Source organism: Corvus moneduloides, chromosome 8 (assembly GCF_009650955.1).
Source record: "Corvus moneduloides isolate bCorMon1 chromosome 8, bCorMon1.pri, whole genome shotgun sequence".
NCBI lineage: Eukaryota > Metazoa > Chordata > Aves > Passeriformes > Corvidae > Corvus > Corvus moneduloides.
The window spans coordinates 5,973,806-5,990,751 of NC_045483.1; positions in this window are offsets into that span (position 1 = coordinate 5,973,806).

Sequence of the window (16,946 nt, forward strand, 5' to 3'; positions counted from 1 at the left end):
GCTTTGGCTTTCCTAGGTGGCTGCAAATTAGATACCATGTCATAAATCCTGATCTGTTTATCACAGAGCAAATTCTGAACGATGCAATCTTCATTTTAATGAACAGCTCTCATGAAAACAGAAACTTATAAATTCAGTGCTTTCTTGAGGCTCCAGTGATTGAATGCGGTACTAATTTCAAACTTCAGTGGCTTTTCTATTGCACCTGCAACTCTTAGATATTGCTTTTCTTGCCTGACTGTGTTATTGTTCTGCCAGTGAGTGCTGGCTGTGCCAAGAGTGTATAAAAAAGGATAGATAATCCAAAAAAGGGTTATGCCACTGGCTGTCACAGCTGCCTGGAAGGAGTCTGTAGTGAGGTGCAGGTCAGTCACAAGTGACAGAAATGGACAAGAAATGGCCTCAAGTTGTGACAAGGGAGGTTTAGATTGAGTAGCAGAAAAAAATTCTTCACCAAAAGGGTTGTCAAGCACTGGAACAGGCTGCCCAGGGAATTAATGGAGTCACCATCCCTGGAGGGATTAAAAGGATGTCTAGATTTGGCTGGGACAACTCTGAAAGGTTTCATAGTCTTGCTGAAACATTTCCTAGCTATTCCTCCAGGTCTGTTTTTTCCAAGCCCAAAAATTAGTCTCTGGATTTCTCCAAAGATTTCTACTATCTCCTCCCTCAAAAATGTCTTAGTTCTTAATGCTATCAAGGTAAAAATAGATATTCTCTTGCATGGTGTTTGCAGTCACAGACTTCATTTCTAGATGTCTCCATAACAGCTGGATCAAACAAGACTGATGTAATATCAGAAAGGAAAGTGTGCTTCTACCTCCTGTGCTCTCTCAAGAGAGAGAAAACCGTTTTTCAGGTGTTGAAACGAAATAATTTCTAGTGTCAGGTTTTGTTAATATTCTCTTTATAAAGAGTCGACATCCCCTGGGGGAGAGGAGTGCATTCCTAAACAAGAGGCAGCAAAGATTTGTGGGACTTGTTGTGTTCTTCCATGAAGATCTGAGTGGAAGAAAAATGCAAAGATTGAAGTACCTCATTCTTGAGGTGACTTCCACACACATGCTCCTCGGCTGTGAGCAAACCTGGGCTGTTGCTTCCTTGGCTCTTGGCCACCAGGACTGCTGCAGGCCCAGGAATGCATCACACATCCTCCTGAATGCCTCACGGAGCCCTCTGGCAGCCACCCCTCGAGACTTGCTCTGTGGAGGAAGGAGTTTTGCATTTCTGATAGCGATGGACTGGTGGATAGGGTTGTAAGAGAAAAATAAGTCTTTCATCTCATAAGCTTACTTGGGTTTGCTTTTTAATTAGGCCTAATTTTTATTACAAGAAATGGAGTGTTTATTGAAAAAACATGTGATGGAGAAACTGATCTGCCCACTTTAAATGCCCCAGGGAGTTTGATCAAAGGCAGGCAGGAGATTTGCTTGCCTACGGGTGACAGCCTTCCTCAGAAATCCCAGCCTATATCTGAACTCATTTCATACCTACACATAGTGCTATATGATTTTTGAAGCTATCTTAATTAATTTTCCATAATTTTTTTTCCCTTTAAATATTTTATTCAAGGGTTTTAGAGTGGGCTAAGGAAACCAACAGATTTGTGGGAAGAGGTTTGCTGTGGAATAACATCTGAAAGCAGCATAGGAAAAAGTTTTAATAAATAACAACAGAGAAAATGAATTAATAAAGAGCATGAGTGTTTATGGAGAGCTCAGGGCACAAGGGAATGATGCTGATGGATCTTTTCTTACAGCTTGCTCTAGGAAAGAGAAATGTGTATCTTTATCTGGACCGCGATGTCATGGGCTGCCCTGGCTAAAGAGCGGTGTTTGTGTGGTTACTGCTCTAGTGTTCATTCTTTAACTCTTCTTCTTGGGAAAGGTGGTTTGTGTCTGTCCCTTTGTCTCCCACCTGCCCTCTATCCCTCATCTAAATGGACAAGGTGCAGCAGTTCACATCATGAGCTGAAGATGCAGTGAGTGCACATCTTTATTTCCCGAGTAGCTAAAATATTATAGGCTGTGGGTTGTCCTGTGTCCTCTGCAGATAGAGAAGTTTACTGTGAAATTATTATGACTATCACCCCTCTTAGCCAGAGTTGTTGTTGATCTCTGCTGTTGTCATCTGAGCAGTTCTCTGAATGTTGATTGCTTCCCTTGAGAAGGTTCTTGGCCCACTGGTGCCTGACAATGCCAGCCTGCTCTGCCTTCGACCTCTTAGGTTCACGTGAGCACCCGGGACACAATGGAAGTGCTCAGCTGGATAAAAAGAGAGCATCTGAAAATACTCCAGTCCTGTCTGCAGGCACCAAAAAGGACGAGGGTAGCTAGTTAACATACAGCAGGAGATGAGTGTGCAGAGCTGGCTATGTGGTAGTTATTCAGATAAATATCTCTGCCCTTTGAAGGCAGAAAGGGCAGCATCAGCTGCCAGCAATCACTTTGGAAAATGATGTCTTTATTCACTGATAAGGTTTGTCCTCTCCTTGTATGCATGCCAGAGTGACTTTTATTTTTTTAAATAGGTGCAAACTGGATTTTGTGACTAGTGAGGGAGTTCCCCAGGTCTGACAAAGAGTGAATTACGTTGTAGAAGCTGTGATCCAGACAGTGGGAATGAGTGTGGTGGCAGTGTGATTTATCTGCTGTGCCTGGCAATCTGTGGGTTTGGACTTGCTTGAGAAATGTAAGGATATGAACTCAAGCTATCACATTCTGCACAATCATGTGGCTTAATGGAACAGGCTGGAAGCTGAATTTTCTCTTTAATGGGTAATCCACACTTTGGATAAAGTGTGACAGTTTCAAGCAGAATGAAATTCTGAAAACAAATTTCAAACTAGTGGAAACTTTCTTATAAAATTGGCAGGCTCAGCTGATTTTTAATGCTGGAAACCTTGGAAATTCCTGGATGAAAAATCTTCTAGGGAGAAAAACTAAAATTCTCTGATGGGTGAAAAAGGGTTCATAGTTGTTTTTTTCTCATGCTAACAAAGTGAATTTGCCATTAAATTCCATTTTTGAGGGTGAATTCTGGATGTTCACATGTGGAACAAAGGCCAGACCAATCCCTAAGCTGTGCCACCCATTTACCATTTTACAGAGGAAGGCATTCGTATTTTCCATGGGTTTGCAGTAGGATTCCAACTGTATGTATTTTTTTACTTGCTCCTGCCATGAAGAATAGAGCTTTTAATTAAAATGACAAAGTCAGACTAGTCAGACTCCTATTATCATATTTAAAGAGGGCTTTGGGGAGCTATAACCATGACAAGGTGATTGAACAGGAAAGTGCCTAACTTCCTAAGCTGTTCCTTGAGGTGTTCCAACATGCCTCTTGGGGTATTTAATATCTCTTTTGCTGCAGGACCAGAGGATGTGCTTTGTTCTGGTATTTGTACAGCCCTTTGTATCCCGATTAATTTTTCATTATCCTCTCTTAATTCTAGCCTCCCTCACCCTCCTCGTTTCAATTTATGCTCTTCTGTGCTCCCCAAACCTCAGCAAACCCTGATCTTCCTTGAGCTGAAACGTTTTTAGGGAGAAGTAGCAGCAAGACAAGTTTTTTAGAGTCCTGCAGTGAGGATTATGGTTGTTATGGTTACTAGATTAACTATATTGCTGCCACATCCGAATTCATCCAGAGTCTGATCCCCACTGGAGAATGTGGAGTCCCACCCTACAGGATAAACCTTGGCAAACCAGTCCAACCACTTGAAATTGAAAGGGCCCAGAATGATTTCTCTTGTTGTGGGTACTTCAGACTCTGTAGCTGCATCCATGGACTCCAAGTGTGTTGGATGGGACAGGTGATTGAGAAGCCTCAGAAATGACTCTTCTCAGAACATTTATTATTTCTTAATAAATCCAAAGTGCAGAATACAAAGGGTAAAGATATGAACTACAAACTCCACATAAGTATTCCCTTAGGAAAATACTTTTTGGTTATTTTATGAAGAAATTTAGTGCATTTCTGACCTGCACTCTTACCAGCACAGTCAAATGGGAGGTTTAGAGACAAACATGTTTGAGCAAGAATGATCCCCAGAGAAACATGCTTTTGGCAAAAGGATTCTTATAAGTTTCATTTGGGAATAAAACAAGCTGGCTACACAAGAACAGCCTGTGGAAAAGCTGCGTGGAGAACAGGAGACCTTGAACTGTAAATCTCAAAATACTTGAAAACAGCGAGGAATTTAGACAGAGAAATGCAAACAGGACTTGTGTTGCTGTCTCTTTTCTCTGACTTGCCTAACTTATGAAAATCCTTCTACTTCTCTCTGTAAGGACTGATCTGGCAGAAGGATCAATGTCCTTTGATCTCTGGAAACCAAGCCTTGTTAATACAGCCATGATATGCAAGGCTGGATTGGATTTTTCTGCCTGCATTTATGTTTTCTTATCTGGAGTATTTTATCTTCAGGATATTGTTTTCCTTTCTGGTGATTGCTTTGTCTGCAGAGATTTAGCTCTGCCTCCTGACACTCAGAATTTCAGTGGTTTCACTGCTGCACAGGTATTGAACTCTCTGCAGTGACTCTACCACCTTGAATCCCTGGACATAAAAATTGACCTTGCTGGTTCTGTGAGCCTCTCTAGTACCTACCTGTAGGTGTTAAATGAAGCCTTTACTGATTCAGTATAAAATTATGGATGGTGCATCACTTGTGAAGAGCTGTCTCCTGATTTGTTTGGATCAGCTCCCGTTTGCATTGCTGGCTGTACCCACACCCCTAAAAGCTGTTGCTAAAAGTTGTTGGTAGGAGTCACAGGCTTACAGCATTAGATGAGGGAGAACTGGAGCTGCAACATTTTATGAGGTGTAATAAGGGGCCTGAGGGATTAACTGCTTGTGTCAAAATAATCTGTTGCAGATCAGGTAGCAATCAAACTTCAACACCTGGTCCCCTGCTTGGGTTGGAAGGGACCTTAAGGACCATCTAGTTCCAAACCCCTGACCAGGTTGCTCCAAGCCCCATCCAGCCTGGCCTTGAACACCTCCAGGGATGGGACCTCCACAGCTTCTCAGGTGGATGATGAAGAGCCAACGTTTCAGCTCTTGGTTTAAAAAGCATCATCTTCAGAAGCACGGGCGCTCTCTGGACATGAAATCATTAGAAAACAATAGCTCATAACTGGAGAGGTGCTGCCCCTGCCAACAACAGGCTTCTTCCTGCTGCAGAAGTCATGTGGATGTATGGACTGATAATTTGGGTTTTTTTTTGTGATTTCCTTTGGGCAGAGGGATTAATATGATAGAGAAAGACCCATTCAGAGAAAGGGGGCATTGGAGATGGCAGAAACTCTGCTTTTTCAGCTTCCTATTATTTTCTCACTTCTTGCCCTTCAAACAAGTTGATGGCTCCAGTGCCAAATGGAATCTGAGGGAGGGAAACACAAGCAAGGAGACTAAAGGGTGAATGTTGCAAGGAATTAGGTGTCCCTGTCACCACAGTGAGGCATGTGGGTGTTCAGCATCTTGCAAATCAGGCCCTAGAGTGTCCCAAACAAACATGCAGCCTCATAAAGCCTGTTTGTGTTCCAAGGGGGTATAAAGTGCAGAAATGACACTGCAGATATTAACCAAACAATCTGGTTACATCATTCTATTATAAATAATGTTCAGTGTCATTGGCATGCTGTTATAGAACCACTGTCATTACAGATGTTTATTTGTGATTATTACAGTGGATAAAACACCAAAGTTAGACATGTTTCAATGATTTTTAATGTTTCTGCAGTGTAAGGGATTCAAATTGTGTATAAAAGTTCATGTCTAAGACAACTTTTTATGTATGATTAACTTAAAGAATCTGCTAAAGCCCTAGTGTTTTCTCTTGTTGATTTAATTTCTGAACTCTTGACAGCCTGGATTTAATAACAGATCAGCATAGTGCCTTTAAATCATCTGTGTAAATCTCCTTGGCTATACTCAGTGCTGTGAGAACTTGATTACCTGAGTTTCTGAGATTAACTTGAGCAACAAAAAAGCTCCAGTTCCTGCATCAGACAGGTGAAGACTTGCAAGTGGGATTTAAAAACAGAAGTAGGTGAACTACTCTGCTACTTCAAATGAAATTAAAAAGTTTATTATTGAATATTGTCTGATTTTTAGAATAGCTCCATCCCCAAAGCTGTAATTTACACCACCAGCTAAGCTCTGTGAGTAGAGTAATTAATTACAAAATAAAAGCTGCTAAAAGCTGGTGTCATTGGGGATAGGACTTTATGCACCCCAAGGTGGGTCAGGGAGCCAGAGGAATACACAATACATAGTTTGACCTCAGCATGGAACCCCTAAGGCTGAAAAAAGCAGTAAGATGCACTTCCCATGAAAACATGTTAAGCATATGATTTGGAAACCCGTTGTACAATGACTGTAAGGTCAAACTCTTGAAGCTGGTATTAGAAAAGATTTTTGCTGAGTAAATCCACTTCTTCCACCCAGAATCTGCAATGATGTGTTGGAAAGAGTTTCTTTCTATGTCAGGAGTTGCTATCTATATCTATCTATTTATATTTATATCTATATCTATCTATATCTGTATCTATATCTACATCTATCTATAGAATCTATCTATCTATCTAGTTGTTTATCTATATCAATCTATTTCGACATCAGTATATTTCTATATATTTTTCTCTCACCCTGGCTGTTCTCTGATGCTCCTCTGCAATGTCTGTGCTTGTGCTGGCTTTGTTAATGACCATCCCTACTTCTATTCCAAAGGCTGTAATAGCCTGGCTATGAAATATTCCACAAGCTGCTACAGGTGTCAATTTAGAAATGTGTTTCCCTATGCAGGGGAAGAATTCTGCCTGAGTTAGGAATGCCTGCATAAACTAAATTTTGTTTGGTTCACAGGCCTCTGGGCTGTGACATGAGTTACTGCCTCGGGTGAACATCAATAGATTTGACTCAACCTCCACATGGCTGGCGCTGCACCAAGCTCGTAATTTCCTGGGCCTGTGCGATCTTCTTCAATGCAAGGCAAACTCCTGGCATAGGGAAAGGCTAATCCCTTCCCTGCCCAACTGCAGGAGTAAATGTTGGGCTCAAATATGTAGATTATAAATGATTTTGGAAACAGTGATTTATGGTCTTGGTGTTCTGAGGCGACAGAGTGTGTAGTGAGCTGTTAGATGCTGTGAGAGGCTGCTCCCAGTTCAGGCAAACCTGAAGCTGATAAACTGTAACCCCAAGGAGTATTATTTCACAGATTGATGGCATTCCATTGGCAGCTTCAGTCGTTCAGATTGACTGAGCCACCTGATCCACAAGGACAGTTTTCACATCTCAGGCAGCAGACCCAGAGATTAACAGTCCCAGTGTGGCATATCTGTTCCCAGGTGTGCTGCTGAGACAACTGCTAAAAACAAGTGTACATAATGTGAAATGGTAAATTTTTTTTTTTTTTTTTCTGTTTGTTAAGGTCCTAACAAGGTGGTGACCTTTAATCAATCCAAGAGGCACAATCAATTGCAGTTCCTGCTCTCAAAATCACAGTCATGCCCAGTTCTATCACTGAGTTTTCTACCACTGTTCTATCACTCTGGTATATTTTGTCATAAAGCCACGAGTAAGATCAGTACTGAGGAAAGTTCTCATAAAGAATCTCCCTATAACACTTCAACTGTTGAATTTTCCCTGCTCAGCCATGGTCAGTCTATTATAGTTTTAAATAATTTCAGCAGCACCTCTTTGGCATCTCAATCTCCTTGCAGGTATCACTTCTCTCACCTCTTCAAGGAAACGGGATCTTGTGAATGGAACCAAGGAAATGGCCCAGTGATCCCTCACCCTCCAAACAAAGCCTCACCCTGCTCTTTGGGGAGACCTCTGCAATTTATGTACCTCAGAGCCTGGACCATGGACATTCAACACAGATTTGTGCCAGTAGAGGCAACAGACCCCTGAGCTTTTTGCAATATTCAAAATCCACCCATTCGCATCTTAATCAAAGCAATGACATGAATTTTTTCTTGCTTGTTCTGAAGGATTCTTGGCCACAAGGGCTCCAAGGAGTCAAAATTCAGACATTAATTATTCATGTGACTTCTCCTGAGATTCCAGGAATCCTTTCTGCTGTTGGCTTCTTCTTCTGCTGTTGATAGAACAAAAAGAGCTCCTTTGTTCCCTGAATTCTGTTTTTCTCTGGAATCCCTACCAAGTGCCAGTGCTGCTGTACTTTTTTATCCCCAGCTATTTTCACTCTATCAAGGAGGGATGAGTTTACTCCCATAGAAGTAAAGTTACAAGAAGTTAGTGAAAACAAAATTTTCCAGGAATTGCCCAAAGTTGCTCTCCCGGGCAGGATTCACTGAGCTGCAGCATTCCTTCATGCTCAGCTGGACACGGATTCACAGATTCAAGAGATGTGTGCAGGCTCCTGAGTCACACAGCAGCACAAGCTAATTGTAATATAGGGATCCTGCAGCTTGGATGAGTTTGCTCAGATGTCTGGATATCTGTTAATGTAATCCAAGTCCCATATTTAAAGTCAACACTTCAATTAAAAGTGAATTAGCATGTCTTTTATGCAAAGTTGCTTGTTAGAATTAGGGTTTGGTTTTTCTTTAAAGTGTTCAGCAGCTGTTTTCCAAACCAGGCTGTCTCACAGTACATCTAAAGTGAGACAGGAGAGAGAGCCCTGAGGGGGAGAGAGCCAAGAGGCAGCTCCTGGTGTGTTCTGCCGGGGCTCACAGCAGTCCAGCCTCCAGAGGCACAATTCCCCTGCAGTTTCCAGGACTGTTGGTTTCACTGTTTGAGCTCAAAAGCTATTTCTTTGGTTCCTTTTAATTTTGTTTGTTTGTTTGTTTGATTTTTTAAATGGGATTCCTTTACTCTCATAGGTTTTCCTGGTTCTCCAGATCTGCTTAAAGCACCAGGATCACATTCCTTTAGCTGCAAGTTTTTCCAGGTCTGGCTGCTGCTTTATCTAATAGGAGACTGGAAGTGTAAAGAAGCCAAGGTTCCATTCCCATAGAGCACCAAAGCAACATTTTTTTTTTAAATTAAACTATTTCAGTTCTCTCCTGAAATTGTTGTTCAAAAGAAACTACCACTTGCAGAACATTTTGATGAGCCATTCTTTTACTTCAGTTGCAGGGAAAAGAGAACACATTTCCAGTTCTCCAGTTCCAGATGGCTTTGGACAGCAAAGCTAACAGAAAATCCTCAGACTGCTCAGAGGTCCAGAGATGATTTTTGCCTGTGTTTTCTCTCTTAGTAGCAGTAGTAGTAACTTCATTTATTTTTAACTGGATACTGTTACTTTAATGAATGCTGTACTCCAAAGCTCTCATTTGCATTCCTGTGTGAATAAGACTAGATTCTTGGTCCCTTTTTTTTCCCCCCAGCAGTCTTCCTGACACTGAGGATCAGATTTAAGATCACTTGAAGTCGATGGAGAGATTTTGATCCCTTTTAATGGACTTCGAGGCAGAGCCATAAAGACTAGCTGAAACAACTGCTAGCATTTCAGGAAAACCACAGCTGAATTTGGCAGCATGTAATTAATTACTGAAATCCAATATTGTGTTGCACAATACTTGGCTCTTCACAGAAGCAAGCAGGCACATTTTTAATATTTCTATACCCCAATGCAAGACACATTTTAAAAGTCATTGCCATGAAACAGAAGAATGTCTTTCATTATGTTTAGACTTTGTTTGGTTTCTATCCCCATCAGAGGATAATGAAAACAGCTGGAGCCTAATTACTATAATTCAGAAATATTCACTGTCATATTCCTCTCTCAATATGCTCTGTCTTGTGGGTATGAGTTGTGTGGAGTCGAGAAGATCAAGAGCAGTGGTATAGCAATCTCCTGACTTTTGAGATGGACAGTCCCTGCCCTTCTCTAGTTGAACAGATCCTCCAAACCAGCAGACAGTCCCCTATTCAATGTGGTATTTAGCCCATCAAGCCACAAGTATTTCCATAAAAGTTTGCCTGTTCACTGTTAGCCCAAAACTCTGAGCAGCCAGTAGATTGACATATCTGTTTGATAATCTCTCCAACAAGCACAAAAAAGCTGCAATAACTTCAAGTCCCTGACAGATTGTTGTGTAGTGGATTTAGCAACAGGGTTGGCTGAAGGACAGCAGATGAGAAGAATGGCAAATCTGGCTTATGGTTTGCAAAATACAGAGCTGTAAAAGACTTTGGAGAGTGGCCTCCTTCTCTGCTGAATCTCAGTTTAGTGACTCAGCCAGCAATGTTTTGAAACTTATGTGGAATGTAACAATCTTCTCCCAAAAGTTTTCTTTGCTTCACTTTCACATTTGTATTCTTACAGTTGTATGAATTTCATTAAAAAGATCATTTTACTGTTCACCGTCATGATGCTTGTCTGCTGAACACAGGATAATAAAACCATCTGTAATTTCTGTTCTAATGAGACAGAAAAGGAGGAAAGGGAGGAAAACTGCTGTGATTTTACATCTCCCTAGACATCTACTTTTATCTTTTAATTTTTTACTTTAGGGAGGACTCAGAATGATGCTTTTTATTTAATCTGCCATCAAGTATTGAATGAGTCATAGTTTCCCCTTATTGATCTGTTGTTTAATCTTATAAAATGAATAGTCGTCCTTCCTCCTCAGAGTGAGATATTAATTAGTATGAGAGAAAAAAGCAGGATATAGCCTGAAACCTTATTGCTAGAGCAGCTTGCTGCCAGTCCTGTGGCCCTGCATGTCCCAGTCCCGTCTCTTGAGATCCAGCTCTGACACCTCTATTTTCACCTTGGGGCTTGTTTATTTTGTGGCAAACCACAGTGAACCTGGGAGATGTGCTTTGTCAGGATCCAAAACAAATTAAAAAGCATGTTTTCTCCAAAAGGTAGGTGACCTCTGCCTGGGATCGGAGTCGGGCTGTGCCCTGTGTGGAGAAAGGCAGTGTCAGTATCCCGAGTGCCTCCGTGCTGTTACATATTTATATTTCTGTGTCAGCTTTCCTCTGCATCTGGCCAACTTCCAATGTGCTAGAGGAAGTAAAGTGCTGTGTAGAGCATGGCTGCAGATGAGAAAAGTTTATTCTTAGCATGTGTCTGACACACCACAGTAAGCAAGGCATCTAATTAAAATCCTGCTTGAACTTTGATCTCCTGTTCTTGCTCTCTTACCAGCAATGAATGTTTGAAAGGATCTTTTTACCAGTACTTTGCAATGTAATTAATGTTTTCCTGACCTGCTTTTCATGTCTACCAGTGTCATATCTCACCCTCAGTCCAGCAGAGAATTACTGTCTGTCCTGAGAATGCAGAAATCTGGACTGGTTCATTGTTTTTCTGACAGAATCACAAAGAACACCTTTACATTCCTCCTTAATGCAATGCAATCTTTATTCAGTCTGACCTTTTCTTTATTATCTTACACATTCCTAACCTGTTTACCAACGTTTCAACCTCCTCATTAAATGTGAAGAATTGTGCAAGTGCTGAGAAAAGGCTATGAATATTGACAAACACTTGAAACAACAGATCTGTTTCAAAGAGGAACTGGAACTGGTTTGCAGGCTCTGAGAACAGTGTGGGCTGGCAGTGCACATCCTACTCTCACTTTAGGCTATCATGTCAAATTCCCTAGTGAAATCTCGTCACAAGGTGGTGGCTTGGAAAGCATCAGACAAACTTTTCTTTCATCAAAGAGCAAGTGTTTTGTTTGCTGTATGTTCTTTCCCCCTGAGAACTATGAAGGAATGTACTGTTAGACTATACATGAACTGTGCATCTGTGAACCAGCTTTAAAGGAATCATGGAAGAAAAGAGAAAAAAAAAAAGGATTAAGAAAAGAACTGGGGAAATCAGAGGGAAGCAAGTAAAACAAACCCAGGATGTAAGTGCAAGGATCTCCCTTTCTACTCACATTCCTTGTAACAAACTTACTGGGCATTAACCAGGAATGGGGTAAAATAAACCTGGAGAAATACCACACACACAAAAAGAGCTACTGTGATGTCAGGGCATCAGAGCATGCTACAGCTCCTGCAGAAAGAAACACCACAACATGTGTGCCTGTTTGCTAATGAATAGGCAAAATTAGCAAAGAACATGAGGGTTAATACAGGGTGGAGAAATATAAATAGGAAAGCAGCATGGAAGAGAGAGTAAGAGGCTTGGTTCCATGCTGGCTGTGAGTCAGGAGCTGCCCAAGGCATGCTGAACTGGAAGCTGAGGAGTCTGAACAGGATATACAAAGATTTAGGTCTGTTTAAAAATTAAATCAAGCATGACTAATGTAAGGTCTGTGAGGTAGATGTGTTCTGTGGTGCTGTTACAAGCCACTTCAGATTTCAAGGAAAAACTATCCCAGTGCATGTTAATGCACTGGAAAAAAAGCCAACAGAGAGCTCAGCAAAAGTGCCACTTGACAGGAGTGACATGGTGAACAGTTTAAAAGCCTCTGAGTGGTTCTTGGAACCAGGAGCCCTACACAACAAAGACACAGAGATTCCGTAAATATTTTATTCCAGAACATCGTGTTCTTCTCCTGACATTAATAAATATATGGAAAACACACTTATTAAAGGTTAGGTGGAAAGCTATTCTGAGAAGGCGCTCTTTGCAAATGTCATCCAGCCTCATTGCGTTCCCAGTTTGGGTGGAAGGTTTTTACGTCGTTTCGGCAACAGCGTAAAAATACAGATGATGATTCATGTATAGAGAGTTATTTAAGAAAAATGTAGGTGGCATTTTAGACAGGAAAAGGTATTTTGATTATTTGCAATTCTGGGGGAAATTGAGTTGAAAAATCAGCATCCAAACAAAGGGATTGGAGCCTACATCTAAGTTTTGTGTCTTCGCTTGGAAAAAAAAGATTTTATCTGATGAAAATATGAAAAGCTCAGAGTTCCTAACAAAATTAAACTATGAAGCAGTCGATTCATAGCAGTTAATAAGAATCATTACAGTTTATTGCTTGACTTTTCTCTCCCTTCTTTTGTCTCTTGAATCATTTAAAGAAAACTTCTTTGAACATGGCACATTAAGATCAATTGATTAAATCTGATTGTCCTTTTGCTCCATTGGTTGCCGGTGGAAACGAGCACATTTAAAAAGAGCCTCCTCTTACTCTTTGCAGTCTGTCTGACAAAGGCCAGCAGTGCTGATATATATATATATTCAAAAGCAAAATTGGCCTGCTGTTGTCATTTTGCTGATGAACCGTTTCTCTATTATACTTCTTTCTGTCATAATCTTGGAAAACACCAGGTTATTCTAGCCAGATTTTAAATTGCCTGGGGGATTTATTTTGTAATTGTCCCACAAATTATAAACCCTGGGATAGACCCAGGTGCTTCTTTGCAAATGATTTATGGAACCGGATTGCAATTGAAAAAATGAACAGCTTTCACAACATTTCCTCTGAAATCTTGTCATAGTAGCCAAATATTGACCAAAAAAAAAAAAAATCTCAAATTCACTATATTCTTTACCTTGTTATAAAATTATTAGAATAATTCTTTGGAATCATGAACTATGTGCCATTGCAAATGGGGTTCTGTGTGAGACAGCCTTGATTTGAGTTGAGCTCCCATGTAAGCCTGTGTTCAGCTATCAGAGTAGAAATTAACAGGTTTGAGGACCGGAGAAGGAACAGGAGGACAACCAGGAGCCAGTCTGCTCTTGCCTACCGTGGTATTCCCCTAATGCCAATGTGGCTTCCCTTTTTAACTTGTGCAAGGCCCGGGCCCACGGAACCACCAAAGTACAGCCATTATTTCAGGTCCCATTGCTGAGCCTTCCCCCCTGCTGGAGGACAGGACCATGTTATCACTAAATTATCACCAGGCTTATTCAATTGCAAATTGCTGAGGCTCCTGTTGCAGTGGTTTGATTTCAACCAGAGCCTCTAGAAGAGGGACATAGACAGAAAACATACATGCTCTTAATATTTAGCTGAATCTATTTATTGAAAGGGGCTCTATTAATTAGCTGGAGGAAGTGCCTTAGATTTCCCTTCAAGTCCTAAATCCAAATTGCCAGGGAGTAACCTGGGAGAATATTTCAGATTTGTGTGGCTTTCATCTTTTATTCAGAATACAAATTTTTGTGGACTACAGATACTTTGTACTGCAATTTCTGTTTAGGTGAGAGCCCAGATTTTTGGCAAAAATTTCTCTGAAAAATGTCAACAAGCACTTTTTATTTCCCTAGCAGTCTAAAGCCCTTCCCAAGATCACTCCTTGCCATGTCAGTTGGACTTACTTGGAAGAGAATTTGGTTTAGTCTCTTTTATGAAATAAAACTATGAGTCAAAGATTAGAGGACACCTGGGCTTTGCTACTTGTGTTCGCCATTGGCATCGGGCACTGCAAGCCCCAAGGTAGCCCAGCTGCTGCTTTAGTCATGCAGTGTGGTCTGGGCAGCATTGCCACCTTCTGAGAAGAGCAGCAGTCTGGACAGGATGAATCCATTTAATTTCAGGATTTACTGTGCTCGTTGATTGAAAATACCACTGTTTTTGCAGATGGCTATATGGCATTTCTTCCTCTTCCATGGCATTGCTAGTGTGCTTTTCTTGTTCCTTTCAAAGGCTTGCAGTGACCCGTTTGAGCTGAGGGATGGCAGGAATCTGCTCACCAGTGAAACACTTGACAGCTGTCTGAGGATACAGCCCGTGAGCTGCAGGCATAGAACTGCAACTTAGCAAGCTTTTGTCAGGTTGCACCAGGCAGTGACAGGCCTGGAGTTTGGTTATCATGAGGACAGAGCAGCTGCTGCTCAGAGGAGCAGAGTCATTATCCAAACGGCGCCATGGGTCTGTAGGCATGACAACCCCAGGGAATATTACAGTTAATTGAGGAACACAAACTCAGAGCTTAAACTCAGATTCCATCTCCTGTATGAGCATGATTTACTCCTTGTGGCAATAGATCTATTTATAGGGATGGGCACAGAGAGTACCTGATGGCCATCATCCTGAGAGGAGGTTGCCAGGAGGGTGGGCAGGTGCAGCTGCAAGGGCAAAGAAGCCACTTCCCCCCATCATCCCTTTTCTGGTGTTACAGATGTCCTTTCTTTTGTAACACTGAAAAAAATGTAGGGGGGATGGGAAAAGGAGAGGATGCTCTACCCTATTCCTTTGTTCTGTAAGACCATCTAACAAAACTGTTGGAAACCCCTGGCTGAGGGCTCAAATCCCATCAGAAGAATACTTGGGCTTTTATTTGGACTACTACATTGATGAGAACCTAGTCATCACAGAATCTTAAAGATCATCTTGTTCCACCCCTTGTCATGGGCAGGAACACCTTCCACTATCCCAGGTTGCTCCAAGCCCCGTCCAGCCTGGCCTGGAACACTTCCAGGGATGAGGCATCCACAATTTCCCCAGGCAACCTGTGCCAGTGCCTCACTACTCTCTGAGTAAAGAATTTCTTCCCAACGTCTGGTCTAAATCTCTCCTCTTTTAGTAAAAAAATGCTTCCCCTTTTCCTGTCATTACCTGACTATGGAAGAAGTCGTTCTCCTTCTTTTTTTGTAACTTCTTCCTGTTTATATTATTTCAGCTCTGAACAGTAGCAACTCCTATGCATTTTAAGTCTTTCAAGTCTGTTTTGTGAGTAGCAAATTCACAAGGCTGGAGGGTTTCTTCAGAGTGTGGGTAGGAGAGAAATTGCTTGTGAATTTCAATTGAACTTAGGAAACAGATTCTGCCAGAGGTGAAGAGAAGGAGAAGGAATGTTAAAAACATGTCTTTTCTCAGCATTTTGAAAAAGCTTCACTCCAAAGTTGTCCCACATAGTTAATTTTCATGTTGCTGTGTTTTTTTCTCAAACAGCAACCTCTGCTTTTCATACTGACATACTATATTTTTATGTTGGATGAAAAGCTGAAGTAACCCCAGATGGGCAAAGCACAGCCCAGAACGAATTTTTTGTAGATTCTTCCTTGTTTCACTCCTGTCAAACCCCTCTTTTTTTGTAAAATTCATCCTAAGCCAAGCTTGTAGAAGATTTTTTCAATTTTCTACCTCAAAACTGATTATTTATGGAGCAAGAAGGAGTAGGTATGTGATAGACGGAAAGTCAGAGTCTACTTTTGTAATACTAATAAAAACATTGCACATGTTTTATGTTACAGAGCTTTTTTTTTGGATGACTATGGATCCATCTGAGGCCTTCACACAGTTCTAACTCCCCTCTGGGATGACATTCAAGAAATAAATTCAATGGGTAGGAAAAATCATGTGGTTTTTTTAACAGCTGGTGCCGAAACAAAACAAAAAACAAACTGGAGTGCTAAACCGAATTTGCATAATTTTCATTGCTATTTCAAGTATGTTGCATTGTTAACAAAAAATGGTGCTGAAGTATAGGTCAGATACACAGGGAACTGTCACCAGCAGGAACATTTCCACGATTATCCCTCGATGTGGGAGCAGGTCCCCTGCTTAGCTCATAAGGATATAAAATTCTTGCCTTCCCCCAACTTAATATAAAATCTGCGTAATTCCTCTGCTGTGTGGTGATTTCTCTTTATGCTGGGAAAAGTTACAGATGGAGCAGAAGCAGAGGCACACAGAGAAGAGACAGTCTGATGGGAGAAGAGTGTCTTAATTCTGTGTATTGCTGCCTGATTAAAATAGCATCAGGAGTGAGGCATGCTTTTACCCAGTACAATGAACACACTCAGTGTTCTTGAATTCCTTCTGTCTAGCTTTTAAACATGTCAATATTTGTTCCAGCAGCAGTCTTTTGTTTAGGAAATGCTCAGCTGCTGTCCCTGTGCTTTAAATTAATCTCACTGGTGAGCCCTTGTCGCCACAGATCCATTTATTCCAGGTTCAATCTGAAATTCGTGTACTTGTAACTCAGGGATGTAGCATGTGGCTCACAAACACCTCTGCTGATGGCTTTAAATAGAAGGAAAAATTCTTAGCAAGATGCACAATCAAATTGCAGGCAGTGAAGAAGGGCATGTGCATCAGACA